This window comes from Panthera tigris, chromosome D2, assembly GCF_018350195.1.
Source record: "Panthera tigris isolate Pti1 chromosome D2, P.tigris_Pti1_mat1.1, whole genome shotgun sequence".
NCBI lineage: Eukaryota > Metazoa > Chordata > Mammalia > Carnivora > Felidae > Panthera > Panthera tigris.
Genome location: NC_056670.1, coordinates 13,642,576 through 13,661,936, shown reverse-complemented (window position 1 = coordinate 13,661,936; position 19,361 = coordinate 13,642,576).

The following is a 19,361-nucleotide window of genomic DNA, read 5'->3' as shown; positions in this document are numbered from 1 at the left end:
TACTTAAGGGTGACAGCCTCTGTCACTACGAGCCAGCTTAGAACATGGGAGGATGTTTACAGGCTCCAAAGAACCAGGGGACACTACTGACAGAGGGTGATGGGTGTTACACACACACACACACACACACACACACACACCCCATTCAACCTGAATATCAAATATCCACTGATATTACCCTCACTACTGCTGGGTTTGGAAACCAATTTGATAAACGTTACAGATACAGGCTTTCGATAAACAATGGTAGCTGTCTATTACACATCTGTTTCCTCACCACTCTGTGAGCCCTGGAAAGACAAGGATGGGGCCCTTCAACTTTATATCCACAGTGGGAACCTCCTCGGCCTGGTGCACAGGGGGTGCCCAATAAACATTAACTAGCTGGATGGGGAAACTGAGGCACGGGTCTTGTCCTGGGGTCACTGTGAGACCCAAGTCTGGAAAAAAGTTCCGAATTTCCATTTGCAGACCAGAGGGCAGATGAGAGCATGTGCTCCGAGCTCGACATGATCCACAAAGAATATTTCCTGAGCTCCCTTCTAAGAAGGGGGCCAAGGAGCTAGCCATCTTTCTCCCCCGGACCCAGGCTTTTGTGCGTCTGCCCAGTGGAGGCAGCTCTAGAGGGCTGCTCCCGCGTCATCTGCTGGGAACATCACGGTCGAGGCTGTTCCCCACCAAGCTGCAGGATAAATGTCAGAGGGAGGGAAACACAGCCGCATTGGCAGACCACATTCTACTCATTCTGCTGAGGGTCATGCTTTGAAAATATCTCTAATTTTGTTTTCATAGCTTGTTAACCTTTTCCTTCCCAAAACAATGCCTGTGTTTGTTTTGGCTCCTGTCACGTACTGAGGACGGGTCTGAGTTGGTTGCACAAAAGCATTTTTTCCCTTAATCTCATTACAAGGGCTCCTCAGTCTCAAATTCTTCCCAGGGCTCACTTGCTGTGAAGTGATTTCCTCTTGGAATCGTTTTCTCTTTGTGAAGCTGGGAGAGCCAGTATGTTTGGTTGTGTAGGGAAACGGGGACAGAGAGCAAAGACAAAGGCAAAGAAGGCAAAAACAGGCGATGCTGTGCTGGACTGAGAAGCTCCAATATAATATGGACCCGACCTACAACTTCTGCAGCTTGGAACAGGGATATCCGAATTCTGATTTGCTTTGGCATGCCACGCTGAGGTCATTCTTCTTACTGTTGTTTCCCGTCTACCTGAAGTTTATAAAATGTGTGAATAAAAGGGCCAAAGCCTTCATAGCTGGTATTTCCCATGTGTTCAGAGTATCTTATTTTATCCTTTCTGTCCCTTGAATGTTGGCCACGTTGGCTTAGTACTCACACACGTGGCATTTCCAACATATTCCTTCTTTCTTTCTTCTTTCTTTCTTTCTTTCTTTCTTTCTTCTTTCTTTTGAGAGGAGGAGAGGACTTGAGCATGGAAGGGGCAGAGAGGGAGAGAGAGAGAGCAAGAGAGAGAGAATTCCAAGCAGGCTCTGCATAGTCATCGCAGAGCCCGACACGGAGCTCGAACTCACGAACCGTGAGATCAAGACCTGAGCCGAAACCAAGAGCCAGACGCTTAACCGACCGAGCCACCCTGGCACCCTCAACACGCTCCTCTTAAGCGTTGCGGACAAATTCACACTGAGTTTTTATTCTCATGTTTTAACGTTCTCCTTCAGTTCTTGAGGAGTTTTATGTTCAACTATTGGGGGGGGGGGGCTCTTCACTAAAATATGTCTTTGCCCTTTCGATTGCATCAAAGACCGTATCTGCACATACAAAAGTGAAACCAGGGACAGAAGATTCTGGAAGATGAATGGCAGAGCTGGGGGAAACTAACAAATCACGCCAAAACCAAAACCAATCGGCCGTAGCCTGAATCATTCAATGACCGAGGAAAAGAGCGAAGCCATGTTTTTTCCCTCTTGGCTGTCGGATGTACATAGGTTGTGTGCGCGCTATCCTATAGAACGGAAAAACATGCCTTCGCCTTCCTCAGGCCCACATGTTACCCCCCAACCCCGTTCATTAGAGAAATGGGGTGACCACCCTTCGAGGGGCAGGATGGGCAGTGGTTAGAGCAGGTGCGCCTGGCATTCTTTCTGGGACTGAGCCCCTAGCTCTGCCCAGCAAGTTTCTTCCCTCATCTATCCCATGGGGCTAATAATAGTGCCTGCCCCCTGGGAAACCAGAAAACACTTGTGCTTCTCCCCTTCAGCATGATTTTGGCCATGAGCTGAGAGAGAAGAAAACAAACACAGTCCCTGTTCTTCAGTAGCTTCAAAGCCTGTGAAACTTACAAATGAACGAAGAGGCTACATGTCGGCACCCAGCCTCTCCCACGATCTCTTTATTGTGCGTTCTCGTAAAATGTATGCGGGTGAGGGAAGGACCCCCGGAGCCCTGAGTCCTGGCCCTGCAGAGCTTCTCAATCACCATTCATGGTGGAGGCTCACGGTCCCCCGGTGCCATTTGCTAGAGGGGAGTGACTCATCCTGATGCCAAGAGTAATGTTGACAGTTCGTTGAATTCCAGAGCTAACGTGTCTTCCTACCTATAGCAATTCTTCACAGCTCCTGGCTCAAGATTGCTCTAAGCAAGCTCCTGTGTTTATGAGAGAGAGAGAGAGAGAGAGAGAGAGAGAATGTGTGTCTTTCTCAAGTGATTGAAACGTCATGTTTATATGTAAGGTTTCATTTCACTTTGATTTTCAGGCTTAAAATGCATGCAAACTTCGTCCGGGAGCAAATGGACCAGACAGTTTTTATGGCCGAAGATTGCTGTTAACGTCTTCCTACGAGGCTCAGGGCAATGACAGACCAGCTTCCACTGGCAAGCAGCTGGCCTCTGTTTTGATAATCCTTTCTCTTCCCAGCAATGACCAAGGGCGGTTGCTATTTGCTGACTGCCTGGCTGCTGTTTTGAAGTATCGAAATTAATACATGTGTAGAGAATTTCTTTGAGCAAAGATTTATTTCTAGAGTCCCTTCACAGCGTGTGTACGTTTCAAGGGGAGAGAGACAATGCCAAGTGAGGAAGACCAGTATTTCTATTTGGAGCATTGAGTGTTGGGGGGTGCGGGGGGGGGGGGAGGTTGGCTTGATCGGTCTGATGGAAGTCAGGTGGTCCTGGATGAAGGAGGAAGCAGGTGGTGAATAAATGCAGGTAGCGGTAGATGATTCATTCAGGGAATGAATTCAGCAAGCTGCTTCAGAGATCGCGTGCACACAAAAGCAAACTTTTGGGGAGATGCCAAACTAGGCAGTGGGGACCGGGAAAGGGATCCCCCGTGTGGGAGGCTTGGCCCCCTCCAGATGGTTCTTTAGATGCCAACAATGGTTTCTCATGGCTGGTCAGCTCTTTCTCTTTGGTTCCTGGTTATTTGAGATTCACCTGAGGCAAAAGGACAACATAGGGGAACCCCTCGGGGCCGTCCCCTATGGAAGCTCTCTTTGTTCCCAGCACAATGCACAGCCTGCCCTGTCTGCCTGTCCGGAACCCGGCCCAGGCTGAGAGCTTACCACCACAGGAGCAGGAAGAAGCTTCCAGCTATGGGGAGCGAGTAGGCAGAGGGGAGGCCGTGTGGAGGGACGGTCCACGGTCCCGTGGAGTCCCAGGGCTGCAGATCCTGCACCTTTGCAAAACGTCTTAGGGGTCCCTTCCGGTTCTGACTGTGGCCCTGAGGATCAGAGGACATATGGCTACATGGGCAGAAAGCCTGGTGACCCCCATCTTCAACCCTCCATTGCTACAGATGAAACATTTTATTTACCCGTGTTCATAGGAAGACCTCTGCATCGGCCTTGTTCTGAACCCCTCTGAGATCGCCTGCAGGTCAATAGTGTGCCTGGGACCGGATGAGGAGGGCTTGAGGCCAACTGCTTTGGTTTGGCGACCGCAGTCTTCTAGGCATTTCTATCCAGTAGAATCCTTCCTCCTTATTCTCCAATAACTGGTCATAGAAATGCATTGAAGGGATGCAGGTTTGAGTCCTGGCTAGTCATCTGGAATTCCTTTGGAAAGGTTCTTAACTCTCTGGAGTCTTGGAGTTTTTTTTTTTTTCCCCCTGAAAATTCTGGAATAATAGTGGTACTAATACCACCAATAATAGGAAAACACCTGACTTGCTGAGCTGTCAGGATTATAGTGAGGGTCTAGTGACATAAGGAGTATGAAAAGGCTTGAAAAATAGAAAGTCCTCAAAGGGTCATGTAGTGTTATTGATAATATTAATGTCGCTGCATTGCAATCTCTTAGAAACAAACAACCAAACTCTGTTTCTATGACTTGCATATAAAAAGGCTTCCTCTGACCTTTACACTCTGGGATGTTTGCACTCACATACTTTTACCACCTGCTGTGCATAAAGACCACAGTTATCAGAAATTTGGGCTGAGTCCTGACTCTGACATTCACCTTTGGTGTGACTTAGTTAAATAACTTAGCCCTCTCAGCTTTAGTTCTTTTCCCGCATCGTTGATGTAATAATTCAGAGATGGTGGGGTTTTGCCCTTCAGAAGGTGTCATCACATAAGCGTGCGATAGGCTTGTAATGTGTGTTTGACTTGCTCGTGGGTTTCCTGGCTTGGCATTCAAGGCCCTCTGTGGTCTGACGCTGTCCTGTCCTCCCAGCCCCTGGTCACTGCCTCCATTTCTCACGCTGTGCTCACACCCACCAACCAGCTGCTTCTACTCACGTCCAGTGCTGATTCTGTGACTTCCCTTCCTTCTGCCGCTGGGAATGCCTTACCCTCTGTCCCTGTCTTTCCAGCTCTGTCTCTGTTGAACCCGAGACTGCTGGTCCATAGTCTGCCCGCCTTCTGAGGCTTGTGCATTTGCCCCTCCTCCTTGAAGATTTTCCTGAGCATCTCCACAAAAGGCACCACTTTGCTCTCAGAGTTTCTGTGGATCCTCTTCTGAATTTCTTTCACATCATCCTTTACTTTCTGCCCTATGTTTTAGATATTCATTGACATGTCTTCTCTCTTCCCTAAAATAAATACTTACTTGCTGAATGAATAGACAAATGTGTTGCCTTGGAATAATTGATTTATGTTTGTAGCTGCCTCCATAATTAGATTATAAGGTTTTAACAGGCAGGGACCACATCTTAGCAACAAATATAATTCAATTAACCAACCCATTTGAGAATCCAAACCAGCATGGCCTCTGGATAAGGTGCTTCAGGGTGGGGACAGAGTATGGGAGACACATCCCTGCCCTTAAGCTCATAGTCTGGTTGGAAAGGCAAGACCAAAAATATGCATGGAGAAAACAATCTGAACATCCCTTAGGAGGGGAAGAGTTGGAAAAAAAAAATACTGTATTTATGCAACATACCCACTCCTCAGCAATAAAAATTAAAAAAAAAATTTTTTTAACGTTTATTTATTTTTTGAGACAGAGAGCAAGCACAAGCGGGGGAGGGCAGAGAGAGAGGGAGACATAAAATCCGAAGCAGGCTCCAGGCTCTGAGCTGTCAGCACAAAGCCAACTCTGGGCTTGAACTCACAAACGGCGAGATCATGACCTGAGCCAAACTCGGACGCTTAACCGACCGAGCCGCCCAAGGGCCCCTCCTCAACAATAAAAATTAGCAACCTACTGATACACTCAGCGTTGATAAATCTCCAAACAAAAAACAACCAAAACTACGTGGAACAAAAGACTCCAGGCACGAAAGATTATCTACCGTCTGATTTCGCTCATATGACTTTCTGGAGGAGGAAACACCGAGCTATGATGATACAAGCCGGAGCAGCGGTGGCCTGGGCTGTCTGGGTGGGTGGCAGAGTGGTTGGTGGTGAAGGAAAAGGGGACACAGAAGCTTTGTGGCGTGAACCGGAGGTTTTGCGAGGTCGGGATGGTGATTCTGTCTCTGTGGTATTCACGTTTGTCATCAGACTGCATATATTCCAATTCTGTGCATTTTATCGTATGTAAATTACACTCTGGTTGATTTAAAAATGGCTAGAGAACTAAACAGTACTTCAAAATGTAAATAACAGTTCCAGATGATAGTGGAAGGGATATAGTGAGTCCCGAGCTCCCGAGCGATGCTGAAGTTTGATTACATAGACAATCATCGTGTTGAGGGTCGTGAGGACAGCACTATCCCTCAGGCCACAGTGGTCCGCCCAGCAGAGCTCGCTGGAGAAGAATGTTGAAAACATGGAGGGAAGGAGGTGTGGGTGCCAGTGGGGGCGTCTTAGTATTGACCACAACACTCCTCACAGACCTAGAGCCCCAGAAAGCGCTGAAAAGATATTTTTTTAAATAAATAGATGAGCTCCAGAGAATGACTTCTTTCACCCTCTGTTCAGGAAGTAGACATGAGCCACGCAAAGGCCGTGTACGCACGGAGTTTGGTGGGCACTTCGCGTCTCTGCCCCTTTGCCCGGGCGGTTCCTCTGCCTGGGAGTCCCTCCCTCCCACTCCCGTTTCTGGAGAAATTCTGTTCCTTTCTCGAGACTCCGCTCCTCTCCCTTGGAGGATTTAAGGAGCTCGCCCCCTGCTGCCCCTCCGGGCGGGGTTCTCTCTCCCCAGGCTCTGCTGCCCCAGCGACCGCTTCACTGGCTCTCTCTGTCCTCTCCCTTCGCACCATGGTGGGTCTGAAGCGGTTCCCACCTCAGTGCCTGACAAGTAACCAGAGTCATGTTTTTCAAATGTGTGCGAGAGGCAACACCACGTATTCCGGGCTGGCTAAGGGCCAGTCTGGTTTCCTTTTTCATTCCAACCTCTGTTACTTGGTGAGATAGTCAGCCCCTCCCCCATCCACCTTTGCAGGGTGGTGGCTGCGTCCTATGTATTCCCGACCCTCAGCTGGCCCAATGACCTGCTGGAGCAGTTCTCTGGAAGGGTCCTTGAGCGCCCAGCATCACGAATTCAGAGGGCTGTGAACCACCGGTTGGCATGCAAATTTGCAAGTGGTCAATTGCACGAGGTGAATTTCCACAGGGCACTTCCTCCTGCCTATCAGCCCCAGCAGCCTCAGGGCAGGAGACCAGAAAAGGGGTTACGGCTCACAGAATCATAGGATGTTTAAAATGGTAGAAGAATCTAAAAGGATCGTGTAGGCCCACAGATGGGGAGACTGAGTTAAAAAAAAAAAAAAAAAGTCTTACTACGGGGACCTTAAAGAACGAACAGAGAAACTAAAGAAAGCTTTTTGTCCTCCTCTAAACACAGAGGGTGGCGAGGAAAAAAACGAAATCAATCATAGTCACCTGAAACAGGACCCATCAGTAAGGAAAGACATGCTATTTTCAGGTTTCTAAAAGGATATTAGTAACAGTCAGGGGGTGGGGGGAGCCCACAGGAGAACTGCACTTGATAGAGGCCCTTTGAAAGCAGATAAAGGTGCATTTTGCTGCCTTGTGGCCTTGAGCCTTTTTGCTCTGCTTTGTCCAACTGGGTTTGAAGATCGAGGTCTGCGAGTGTGATTGTATATTTGTTCCAACTGATACTGGAAGTTGTTTGCTTTGAACAATGTGACTTTGCTCCTTTGTCGGATGTGACCAGCAGCATAGCGGTTGCTTAGGAAAGAAACAAACACATTAGGAACTTGCTAAAAGTAAGACAATGTTTTACATGCGGTAGATTGGCACCAGTGCTGGGGTGCTGGCCAAGGCAGCTTAGAGTGGCTATCATGACAGATTCACTCCCCCCGTGGCAGGGAGGGAGAGGCCTCAGATGATTCCCTTTCCCATATCACCCTGAGGCACACGCACTGGCCCGGGGTTATTTCCAAGAAGGTTGCTCAGAACGCTTTATCAGAAGCCAGGAAAGAGAGCCTCATATTATTCAAAAATCATTTGCAATTTGCTTCCCCCAGAAGGCGATCCATTAGCTGCATTCGGAAGGGCTTAGAGGGCAGGCAAGCTGAGAACCCTGGCTGGCGTGAGCCACAACCACAATAAATACACCTGCTGTGTGTCGGGCACTAGGCTGAACATGGCTAAACACTGTCCGTGCATTACCTAGAAAAAGCACCCCGTAACTTCCGGGGTGGACTGGAGCCGGCTCACAAAGCTCTCCTCTCCCCAACCGCACCTTCAGTGGCATCAGGGCGCTAGCTTGCCACTGGCCAGGAGGGAAGTTTGTACACCATGAGCACTGGCAAATGCTATACAGCCAGAAGTTTCTTTTTATTTGTTTGTTTTGAGACCTAGGGGTCCCACATTTGCGAGCACACCCCGGGGAGATACAAGAATATCCCCGCTTTGCCGACGAGACACTGAGGTCTTAAGTGACTTACCAGAGGGATCACACCGGTTTCAAATCCAAGTCATCTGACGAGCCCGCTGTCTGCGGGGGACTCCCGCAGCGTGTATTTGGTTCCTAGGAGCACAATTCGAAGGGGCTGAGAAGGCCGGAGAGGAGGGGTAGGAAGAGGAATGTTTGCGGCGAAGTTCTTAGGAAGAGTGAGGGGAAGTGATTCTGTTGGGTAGATCACCTGCCCCTGCCATGCAGGACTTAAACAATGGGATTTTGCTCAGAGACTTCCTGGAGGGCTCAGGAGCTGGGGGAACCGGACAAATGAGACCTTCCTGAGAGGAGGGAGAGAGGGGGGCAGGGCAGGAAGCTCAGGGGGTTCCTGGAGAGCAGACCCGTGGAGCTTGTTCTGAAGCAGCCCCCTGGGAGGCTGTGCCCAGGGCTCCCCCACCCCCTACCCCGGAGAAGTGACAGTGGCCTGGCTCCCGCAGACAGCCCTCACTACACTGCCCCAGGACCCACCTTCCTCACCTTCTGGCTTTTTTCGTTTCCTCTTTGGGACAAGAAATGGATACTCCATTCCAAGAACATTCGAGGTGCCCTGGCCATTCCTCAGGTCACCAACCGCTCAGAGGTGAGGAGGTTAACGCGTGGTATGTTAGGAACGCCCACCACTCTGGTTCGTAACCCTCAGACCTTTGTGATTAGCCCCGGGGCAGGGCTGGGGACAGGCAAGTAGTCGGGAAAGTGTACCGCAGATGGTCAAGAGTCTCCTGTGACTTCCGGGTCGCCCATGTGGGCTTGTCACATTTGTCCCGGGAATAGGGAGTGCCGTTGGGGAAAACGAGCGACGTTAAAAGAGTCTGTGTGGGGGGGACCCGGGTGGCGCAGTCGGTTAAGCGTCTGACTCTTGATTTCAGCTCAGGTCGCGATCCCATGGTTTGAGAGTTCAAGCCCTGTGTCGGGCTCTGTGCTGATGGTGCGGAGCCTGCTTGGGATTCTCTCTCCCTTGCTCCCTGCCTTTCCCTTGCTCATGCTCACACAATCTCTCTCTCTCTCTCTCTCTCTCAAAAATAAGCAAATAAACTGTTTAAAAAAGAGAGAGAAGAGCCTGTGTGTTCTGGGGGGCGGGGCTGGAGGGGACAGGCGGGGATTCTGCAACATTGCTGACCAGGTAAAGACGAGGAGCTGCCCCACCTGCCTCTGTCTCCTTCATCTCCCTCCTCCCGCTGGAAACACGGTCCCCGATCTCCTCCTTTTCTGGCCTCGTCACAACCCGAGGATGGAGAGTGGCTGCCGAAAGGAACCGGCAAGTTTCTAGTACTTTTCCACTGCTCCCCCCTCCCAGTCACCTCTGGGGGCCCCTCGGACCTCCACGGGCCACGGCTATGATATGCGCTTTGCATTCAGAAGTGGGCTGTAGGAAACCCAGATTTGGGTCACAAAGAGAAATCACTACATTTCCAATAAAGCCTATGACAAATACAGAATGCTGTAGAAACGCTGTTTAGCACCATTTTGCCCTTCCTTGTATAAATCAGAACAGTCACGACTGCCGTTATAAATTGTCTCTTGTTGTGCATCAATAAACTTTACAAGATAATGGAGATAGAGTAGTGATGTGGTTGGAGTGTTTTCCCCTCCTTTCTTAACTTTCTAAATCTTCCCTGGCTTTGTGGGATTGTTGCCTCGTGCAGTAGTAAATGGTGTATGAAATAAAGTATTGCTTCCCCCCAGCTATGCAATGGTGGCCCCATCTTTGCTCCAGTATTTATAATTTGGAGTGGTGTTTGGGTTGGCAATAGCCAAAAAAGCCCATCGACGTGTTGTTGTTGTTGTTGTTTTAAGTAGACCGAGAAGGAAGGTGAGGAAGGAGAAAAAGCCAAGAGAGATTTGTGGGATAAGAAACATATCAATAAAAAAAAAATGATACCAAAAAAATTGGGTTATAATATCAAAAAATTGGGTTGAACTGACTTTGCCCTAATGTTTTGGGATTTGTCCAGGGACAGAGGGAGACATCTTCTCCACCACCATTCTGCATTCCCACCTCCTGCTGGTCATATTGGTGAGATCCGATGGCTTGCCGCATTTGGGACAAAGATATGGAGACCCGGTCGTATTCATGGTTGAGCGAAATATCACAAAAACGTGTAACTATTTGTCAAGATACAGGAAGAAAATGCCATTTTTCTGTGGGGCCTCCCTCAACAGTAGTTATTCCCAGGGAGAGTCCTGCCTCCTTTTAATTGTTCCATGCTTCCTGGATTTATTGTCCGGGATCACGTCATTAGCCTCTAATTTGTCCATTGTCTAATTATCTCTATACAGAATTTAGTCCGTTTTCATTTCAGCATATAATACCATCATCTCTTCTTCCCTAATTATTACTGAGAAGGGATCTACAATCTGAGTTCCCAGATCTACTGGGATCTACAATCTGAATTCCCAGACCTACTGGGATCTACAATCTGAGTTCCGATCTCAGCTCGGCTTCTTACTAGACATGTAGCCTGAAAAAACTTGATTCAGTTCTCTGTGCCTGAGTTTCCTATGTGTGGAAGGAAATTGTAGCATATAGTAGATTTGCAAATGACATTTATTTATTTTTTCAGGATTTGTTTTTATTTTTGAGAGAGAGAGAGAGCGCTGGAGAGAGAGACAGAGAGAGAGCAAATAGGGGAAGGGCAGAGAGATGGAGACAGAGAATCAACCCAAAGCGAGCTCCGCGCTGACAGCAGCAAGTTTGACGCGGGGCTCGAACCCATGAACCGTGAGATCATGCCTTCTCCCACGCTATCCCTTGTAGGCTACGAACTTCATGAAGTCGAGAATCATTCTGCCAATTTCCTGCATCAGCGGTAGAATCAAGCACAGTGTTGGATGTTTGTTGGTTGACAAGCTGCTTCTTCATGGAAATAGAGAGAACTACTGCCAAAACTCTCTCTCTCTCTTTTTTTTTTCCATCAGCTTGGGTTTTAGCCAGCACATTCTTATAAGCCAAACGATTACCAGAGTTACTAGAAGCAACACAAAATATGCTCCCAAGTTCAACAAGCAAAAGCAATAGATCTCGGTGACAAGCTCCATGGACCCAAAGAGGCTATGCATTCATCTTTCTGGGTGATCAATTTGGGGGCAGATGTGATACCACTTTTCTTGTAAAACAAGCAGTGATTTTGTGTTCCATATAATGGATGTATTCTATTTCTACACTTTGAATCAACATAGGTTTTCCCTGAGTTTGCTAATAATAGCTACATTTATTGAGTGTCTACTATGCAGTAGTGTGCGGACAAATAAGGTCTTGGGGAGAGAAAACAAAAAAACAAAAGCCCTACTTTGCAGCATTTGCTAATTCCCATGGAGGAAATACTCTTGCCGTGGCCAATTTCAAGCCTCCAACATGACATCGCTGAACACACGGTCGGCTCTTGTCCGTCAGTAGGAGGCTCCTCTCCGGCCACCTCCTCCCCTGTGGCTGGTGCTACGTACACGTTAATAATAATTTTCACAAACACCCTCACAGGGAAGATATTACTGGTCCCATCCTGCCAATGGGCTTGGAAAATACTTTGCCCCAAATCACATAGCTAGCAAGAGGTGAGTTAGGGTTTAATTTTTAAGTTTATTTTTATCTATTTTTGAGAGAGAGAGAGAGAGAGACAGCGCAAGTGAGGAGGGGCCAGAGAGAGGGAGACAGAGAATCCCAAGCAGGATCCGCCCAGCGTGGGTCCCGAACCCACGAAACTGTGAGATCGTGACCTGAGCCGAAACCAAGAGTCTGATGCTTAACTGACTGAGCCCCCCGGGCGCCCCAGAAGTGAGTTCAGGGTTTGGAACCAAGGTTTACACGACTCCCAACCCAGAGCCTGGGCAGCACATCACGTTTCCTTATCATACCACTACGTATGATTGGATGGATGTGGGGGTCTGCTCGTCACACATTCTGCCAGGACTGGGGAGGGGGAATGGTGTCCACACGAAGATCCAAGATTGCCCAAGAACTCCAAACCCAACCGTGAGAGGCACGCGCTTTCTCACAACCTACAAGACGGGCATCTGTTGAGTTCATTGGGACCGTCGCTATCTTGTTTAGTTCTGGCATGTTTCCATGTGATGTAATCAGCCTGGCCACGTGGGACCATCTGAGCGACCAGGGACACCACGTGTTGCCACTGTGTGGAGGGGGGTGAAGAAGGAGGTCCTTCTCACGGAAGGGGTCGGAAGGGACACGGTCGTTCCTGCTCTTTCTACAGCTGCTGGTCGGCAAAGGGTGTCGGCTTTCAGGGGTCCTCTTGTGCCTCCGGAAAGGATATTTCCAGCACATCCCAAAGGTTTCAGATAGTCCTAGTCCTGCAGGGTAGGGATCTTGCTTCTGGTAACTCCAAGGTTGGCCAATGTCTCCCTGTCTTTGAAACTGGGAACAGCAGTGCTCGTGTCTTTCTGACCCTGGGGAATTAATGAATTAATGCATGTGAAGGCTACAGATGGCAGGAGACATACTAACACGGAGTATTTTTTACTCCGTGACTTGGTTTTTTAGACATCACACCTTGCTGTCACAAGACCCAGATAGAGCCAAAGCAAACAAAATAATTGCTTTCCACACTTATTGCCGTTTTAGGAGCCCCGTGTTAATAAATAATGATAATGGCAAAAATAATAATACCTTGTGTTTCGATAACACCTTTCTTCTCAGGAGCTCACAGCGTTTTACAGACACACAAGGAGTTGTCAACCGACAATTTATAGGGGAAAAAAAAAATGACTCGTGTCTTAAGAAGTTCCTCTGTGGGAGATAATGGTTCTGTGATTTTCACAAATCAACTGGCAAACACGATCTCTATTTCTGGTCTGAACCGGGAATAAAAATGCCAAGCAGAGGGAGGCAGAGGGACTTGGGGAGAGCGAGGAGATCAGGGGGTCTCCGGTCATTTACCTGAGCACAGTCTGGACACAGTCTGGGTCGATTCTTACCCCAAGCGACACCGTGACAAAAGGCTGCTCAGGGGTCCGGACATTAATATGAAAGAACAGCTGCCTGCTTTCTAGACCCTTCTCAGGGCTTCCCTCTGGGGTCCAGATCAAGCCCGTTGGGATGACGCTGGCCAGGCTGGACGCCCACCCCAGAGAGTGTCTCCTAAACGACCTCTAGGCCCCACCCTGCCTTTGAAATACTACCCCTCCTCCACCCTTGTCACTTCCTATGCCTTTTGAGGACACAATCCTGACAGCGTTCACCCCAGATCCTCAAGCTTGCACCACCAGCTGCAGACCTCAGAGGTGACTTTGAGTTGTGAGAAATCGTCGGGCAAAGGCACTTATGGAGAGGCCACTCTGCAAAGCGCAGCAGAGGGGGAAAGCCTCGATGCAGTAATCTAGTCGGCGCGGTCTGTTACATGTAATACCCCATGTGATCCACCTCAAACACAGGGTGCTAGAGACACGTTATCCCCATTTTTAGATGAGGCAATCGAGGCCCGGAGAGGTTCAGTAACCTGGCAAAGGTCACACAGCTGTGGAGAGGCAGAACCAGGATGAACATCCAGGGCAGTCCATTCAGAAGTTTGGGGGGGGGGGGAGCGGATGGTAAGCTGGGGTTGCTGGCGAGGGCGGGTCCTGCCGCAAACATCACAGTCAGGGTCAGAGGCTGAGAAATTGCCACAACCCTGGGCGCCCGAGGACCAATGTTCTGGCAGCCTCACGAAGAACAGACTGTGGGTGAGAGAGAGAGAGAGAGAGAGGCTGGGAGCAGGGGAGTAGCACGATGCCTCCCGGTAAGAGATGGGGGGAGCCAGCATCGCTTAGACAAGCAGGGAGGGAGGCTCGGTCCGGGGGGGGCCTGCAGAGAAAGAACTTTGGGGGTGAACCGTCCATGTGGCTAAACGACAGGGATCACAGATGCCCCAGGGCCGTGGCGCTTATTCTCCGTCGCGTCAAGAACCCCTCTGACATTCACATGAAAACAGTGGACCCCTCCCTGGAAAATGCACACGGCCAACTCACAGACACTGACGTCATATCAAAGGGATGCTGATTCCAGGTTAGGGATCCTGCTTCTGGGAAGGAGCCTAATGGCGTGGGAACATCAGCACTGTGTATTTTCGGCTTGGAGGGTTTTCAAGACAATTGTACATTTATTTTCAGAGAAGAGAGGGAAGCTCTCTTAAATAGAAGTTTAAAGTCTTATTTATTTTTAATAGAAGGGAGGAGTCTTCTCCCTTTATCTGCTTAACTTCTGCAAATCTGATGGCAGGACAGTCACGGACACTGCTCAGAGTCACTTCACAAATCTGCGTGTTCTTTTGGCTTTGAGATGCCTCTTGGCGAAAAGGATAGGCATCCCAGTTGCTGGAGGTAGGACGTTTGAGGACGAGGGTCAAAAAAGGAAGGGTGGGTCTAAAGACGCTCCGGAAAAGCTGACGTCTCAAACACTCCAGGAGTCATGGAGCCTTAATATAGCCCCGTGTGTGTCCAGGGTACCCAGAGCGTTTGCAGATCGGGGCACTTACGTAAGAAAACGCCACTGCAACACGTGAGTGAGCTACAGAATGGGGCAGAGCTTGGTTAGGAAGAGGGTGAGCTTGGATGTCCCCGGCAAGTCCCCTCCTAATCTTCCCGCCAAGACCAAGGAAAATGACACGAGCGAAGGTGCCGGGAGAAGAAGGCAAGAAAGAGGTGCAGTAGCAGTTTCTATCTGAGCGGAGGAGAGACAAAAAGCCCTCAGGTCCACCTTGGAACCCACTTTGCCATGTTGTGAGAGCAGCCCAGACCCCGCTACCCACCCAGGGGACTAAACTCCAGGGATGGAGAAGGGCCACCACGCCCAGGAGGGGGGCTCCCTGGAGCCTCACCTCGCCATCCATGCCTCAGTTTCTGCTGGACGCCCTCCTTTCCCAGTGCTTCCCGTGACACTTGCTGCCTGAACTATGGCTGACCCATCAGCTTCCTTCTCAAGCATGTGATCCGGGTAGATGGGGCTTCATGAGGGACAGCTGGGTGGGGACCCGCAGGGGAGTCTGGGCATCGGTTCTCTACACCTGTCCCTGGTCGATGCTCTATGCAGTTTTGTGTGTGTGTGTGTGTGTGTGTGTGTGTGTAAGAGAGAGAGAGAGAACAGGGTGTGCGAGCACACACATGTGCAAGGGGCAGGGGCTTCCATCACTGAAACCAAGAGCTCCCATTTAGAAGCCTGGGTTCGCTGTCTACATGCGGGGGGCGGGGGGTTAGGTGCAAACATGGCGGGCCCTCCATTTCCCATCCTTCCGACCATGCACACTTTCTCCCTCTACCTGAAAGCCAGTAGGGACTGATTTCTCTGCATCTGAACCAGAGCGAGGAGCCACCGAGGAGGCTGCTGTGCACGGACTGAGGGCCTCAGAGGCGCTGGAGACCCATCACTGACCAACTCCAGGGAAAGCTGCCAAAAGGGCAGTTGCTCCTATGAATCAGCTTGTCCCGCTCACCACACTCTCTCAACCTCTTCCCGCCCGCACCCCCTCCCCCCGCCCCAGGACCGGTGAAATGTTCCGTAGGACCGGCACCCCCCCCCCCAATATGTCAGCTATCTGATGCAAGGGACAATGGCTTAAGGGATTACTCCTCCCAGACCCTTTGGAAGCCCCCAAAGACTTTGAGACTCCGAACAAATGTATCTCGATGGAATCTGAGGCACCATCTTGGGCCCGGAGGTGAAACCCTCTCTTGTAGGAAAAGCAGAGTTCCGAGAGAGCGGTCGTCTAAAATCTAACCGCGCCCCCGGTATTTTCACATGGTGCCACTTAAGTAACTGTTTCCTCTTAGATCCCGCCCTCCTGGTTCCCCCAAATGAGTTCTTCCCCTACCACCACCCCCATAAATTTTACATGGAGACTGGCCAAGGACAGGGCACACATCTGACAAAAAAAAAAAAAAAAAACAAACCACAAACCGGAGCTGCTTTTCTAGAAACTTCTATCGATGTGATGCATCTTAGATCATGGCTGTTTAACTGGGACATACTAAAAATAATAAAAGCCAATGGACACTGAGCATCTAATATATGCCAGATTTGGTGCTAAGTGTTTTACATACATTACCTCATTTTGTCCTTAAAACAGCCCTATGAGGGAGATACTGTTATTATCCCCACGTCATGGTTGAGGAAACTGAAGCTAGGAGTTCAGTAACTTGCCCAAAGTCACACACAGTCAGCAGCAGAGCCAGGACCTCACTGAGTCTGTCTGATTGGAGAGCTTCTGCCGGTACCCTCTCCATTGCACACAACCTCATTTTCTGGAAGGTTCCAAATCTTTCTTGCATTCAGTCGCAGACGCCAGTAGCAGAAAAGCCTGGAGGACATCAGTGAAGGCTCAAAAACCTCAAAACCCCTCACACTCGGCCGCTCACACGTAGCCCGGCCGCGAGCAGGCGTCCCCACGCAACCTTCCTTTCTCGAAGGGCTGTGGATTTGAGGACTGCCCTCAAACACGAGCACAACTGCCCCTCTGAAATGTTTCCAGCGGAAGCTTCCGGCCACCTTCTCTCCCTTCCGCTGTTCCTGTCGGCCTCTTCACGCCCCTCCCCTTCGCCACTACTGAAGGACGCAGCCAGCTCAGCTGTGTGACCTTGACAAACCGTACCAGGCTGCATTTGTTTCTTCATTCAGTTCGTAAAATGAGCAGAATGATTCCTACACTGCCGAGTGGTTGTATGAATTAAATATAGTCCAGGGGCGCCTGGGTGGCTCAGTCGGTTAAGCGTCCGACTTCGGCTCAGGTCATGATCTCGCGGTTCATGGGTCCGGGTCCTGCGTCGGGCTCTTTGCTGACAGGTCGGAGCCTGAAGCCTGCTTCGGATTCTGTGTCCCCCTCTCTCTCTGCCCCTCCTCTGCTCGTGCTCTCCCACTATCTCAAAAACAGATAAACAACATTTAAAAAAAATTTTTTTTAAATAAAAATAAAAAATAGATATAGTACAAAAAAAATAAGTGTAATGCGCCTGGCACAGAGCAGGTGATCAGAAAATGTGAGTGCACTTCTCTTGCTCTTACCTTCTCTCTCCGCTTCACTATTTTCCTTTCCTTCCCTGGGCAGCGGACCACGATGGCAATTTTCGACCCCCTGGACCCTCCAATCACTTCTGCCATGTTGTGAGTCACGGTCAGGGGGGAATTAACCATGCCCCTTCCTCGTGTCAGTTTTGAATCTTGCTACCTGGCCGTTAAACTCTAGGTCTAGCTGCTGACGGAGCAGCCCATGCTGCAGACAGGTTAAGAATTTTCAACTATTCTGAAATAATTTCAGATTCTGCATCGGAAGGTAACCTCCGAGGCCCCGTGTTCCTCAGGCGCTGCTGGGAAAGACGATGAAGCACACCGGCAAGGCAAGGAGCTGCCTCAAAGGTACCAGAGTCTCCATTTCTGGAAAACTTTCATCCAGGCTGCACGGTACGGCTTCTCCCTCATCCCAGCCGCATCCCCGGGAGGCGAGCGGGCCCTCGGCCCCTCTCCCCCTGGCACCTCGCAGCCTCCTCGGGGGGTGGCAGGCAGTTCTGCGTCCCAAAGACGGGCCACACGGTCCATCTTGTTTTCTGGAAGACAAGTGGACCCCGGAGAAGGGGACTTGTCACGTCAACCACTAGGAGCAGAAGGAGCTCAGCGGGGGACTTTTGGGTGCCCAAGTTGGGGGCATTCTGGCTGGCGGGAAGGTAGCCCGGGGAGAAGGGCTCTGAATGTGGGGTGCAGGTTTTGTTTGGTTTTTCAGAATTCTAGGAATTTCTGGAATTGTAGGTTGATTCTTGCTGGGGATAGACAGAGTTTGCAGGCCTATTCCCCCGGCGTGGGGGAGCTCCCAACAGCAGGCTCTAAGTGTTGTTTTGCAAACCATATTCCACGGAGCCCTGGGGTTCCACGGGGCTACTTGGGGAGCCCATGGAGGGTGTGGGGTCCCCCTCCACCTCTGAGAACCCTCCCCCATCTTTCATCCGCTTTCGGTATTGGGGTTCCTCATGGGGTTTCATGGTAGGAAGAGCTCTGTAGCCAGGAAAAGCCTGAAAGCCTCTGGCCCCAGTCAGAAGGCGACCCGGGGCACGCTTGCTCTCCCTGGGAACACAGTCAGTCCCAGGGAAGCGCCCGGGGCTTACGCGGCCCAGAGAAGCCGACTTCCCAGCATGGAGAGGCGGGATGGCCGCTCCCTAGCCCATCAGAGCTGAAAGTTACGATTTTCATTTTTAAAAGCTTAGGGAAAAATGCGCAAGGGCCAAATGTACGGCAACCTCTGAGAAGGACCCCCTATGTCAACTGCCTACTGTCTTCTCTTGAGCCCTGAAAATGGATCCGGGGCGGGGGGGGGGGAGGTGAGAAAACCCTCTCACGTCTAACCACGAGTCTGGGTTCTAGAGTGTCCCCTGTGCCCCTTCCGCTTTTGCCTGGATGACGGATGGCTTAGGAGGCAGGCTGTGGGATGGGGGCGCTGGGTGACCCACCTTTGGTTCTGATTTACCGAGGGTGAGGTATAGAAGTTCACCTAGGACAAAGCCAGAGCTAAGAGAAGAAGGTTGTCGAGGCTCAGATTAGGGATCCCAGACCCAGGGAGGGACAGTCCAGGACGCTATGACCGGAGACGGTATTCCAGGGTCATGAGGTCTCTGGGTCCCCCCTTCCTGAGGTTCCACCCTGAGTCCAGTGGAGGCCTGGAGGCGTTAGTATAAACAGAAGCGCAGTCACGGCCCAGCTCTTTGCCCAGGGCTAGACAGAGCAGTGTAGACAGGCCGCTGCCCTTAAGAAGTTTATAAAAAGCACAACCACCCCCGCAAGCAAACTCCCTCTTCCTCCCTGGGGCTCAGCGGCTTCTGACACGTGGACCTCAGTCGCCCACTACCTCACCTGACAGTTACTGCCAACTTGGGGACATTTCTCATCTTCCCCCCTTACTTCTGGTGGCAAATGCGTGTGTATTTATTGTACACGTGTGTGCTCCCAGGTGCATGTCGGGGAGGGTCTGTGTCCCCTTACAGCCAAAACCTATCCTCTGGAGTAAAAGCAAATAAAATTAAAAACCAGCATTAATTATGTTTTGGATTGACTTCACAGAGACCTGGGAGCGTAATTTAAATAAAAACTATACTCATGACTCCAATGCCATGCTTCTTATTTGAATTTT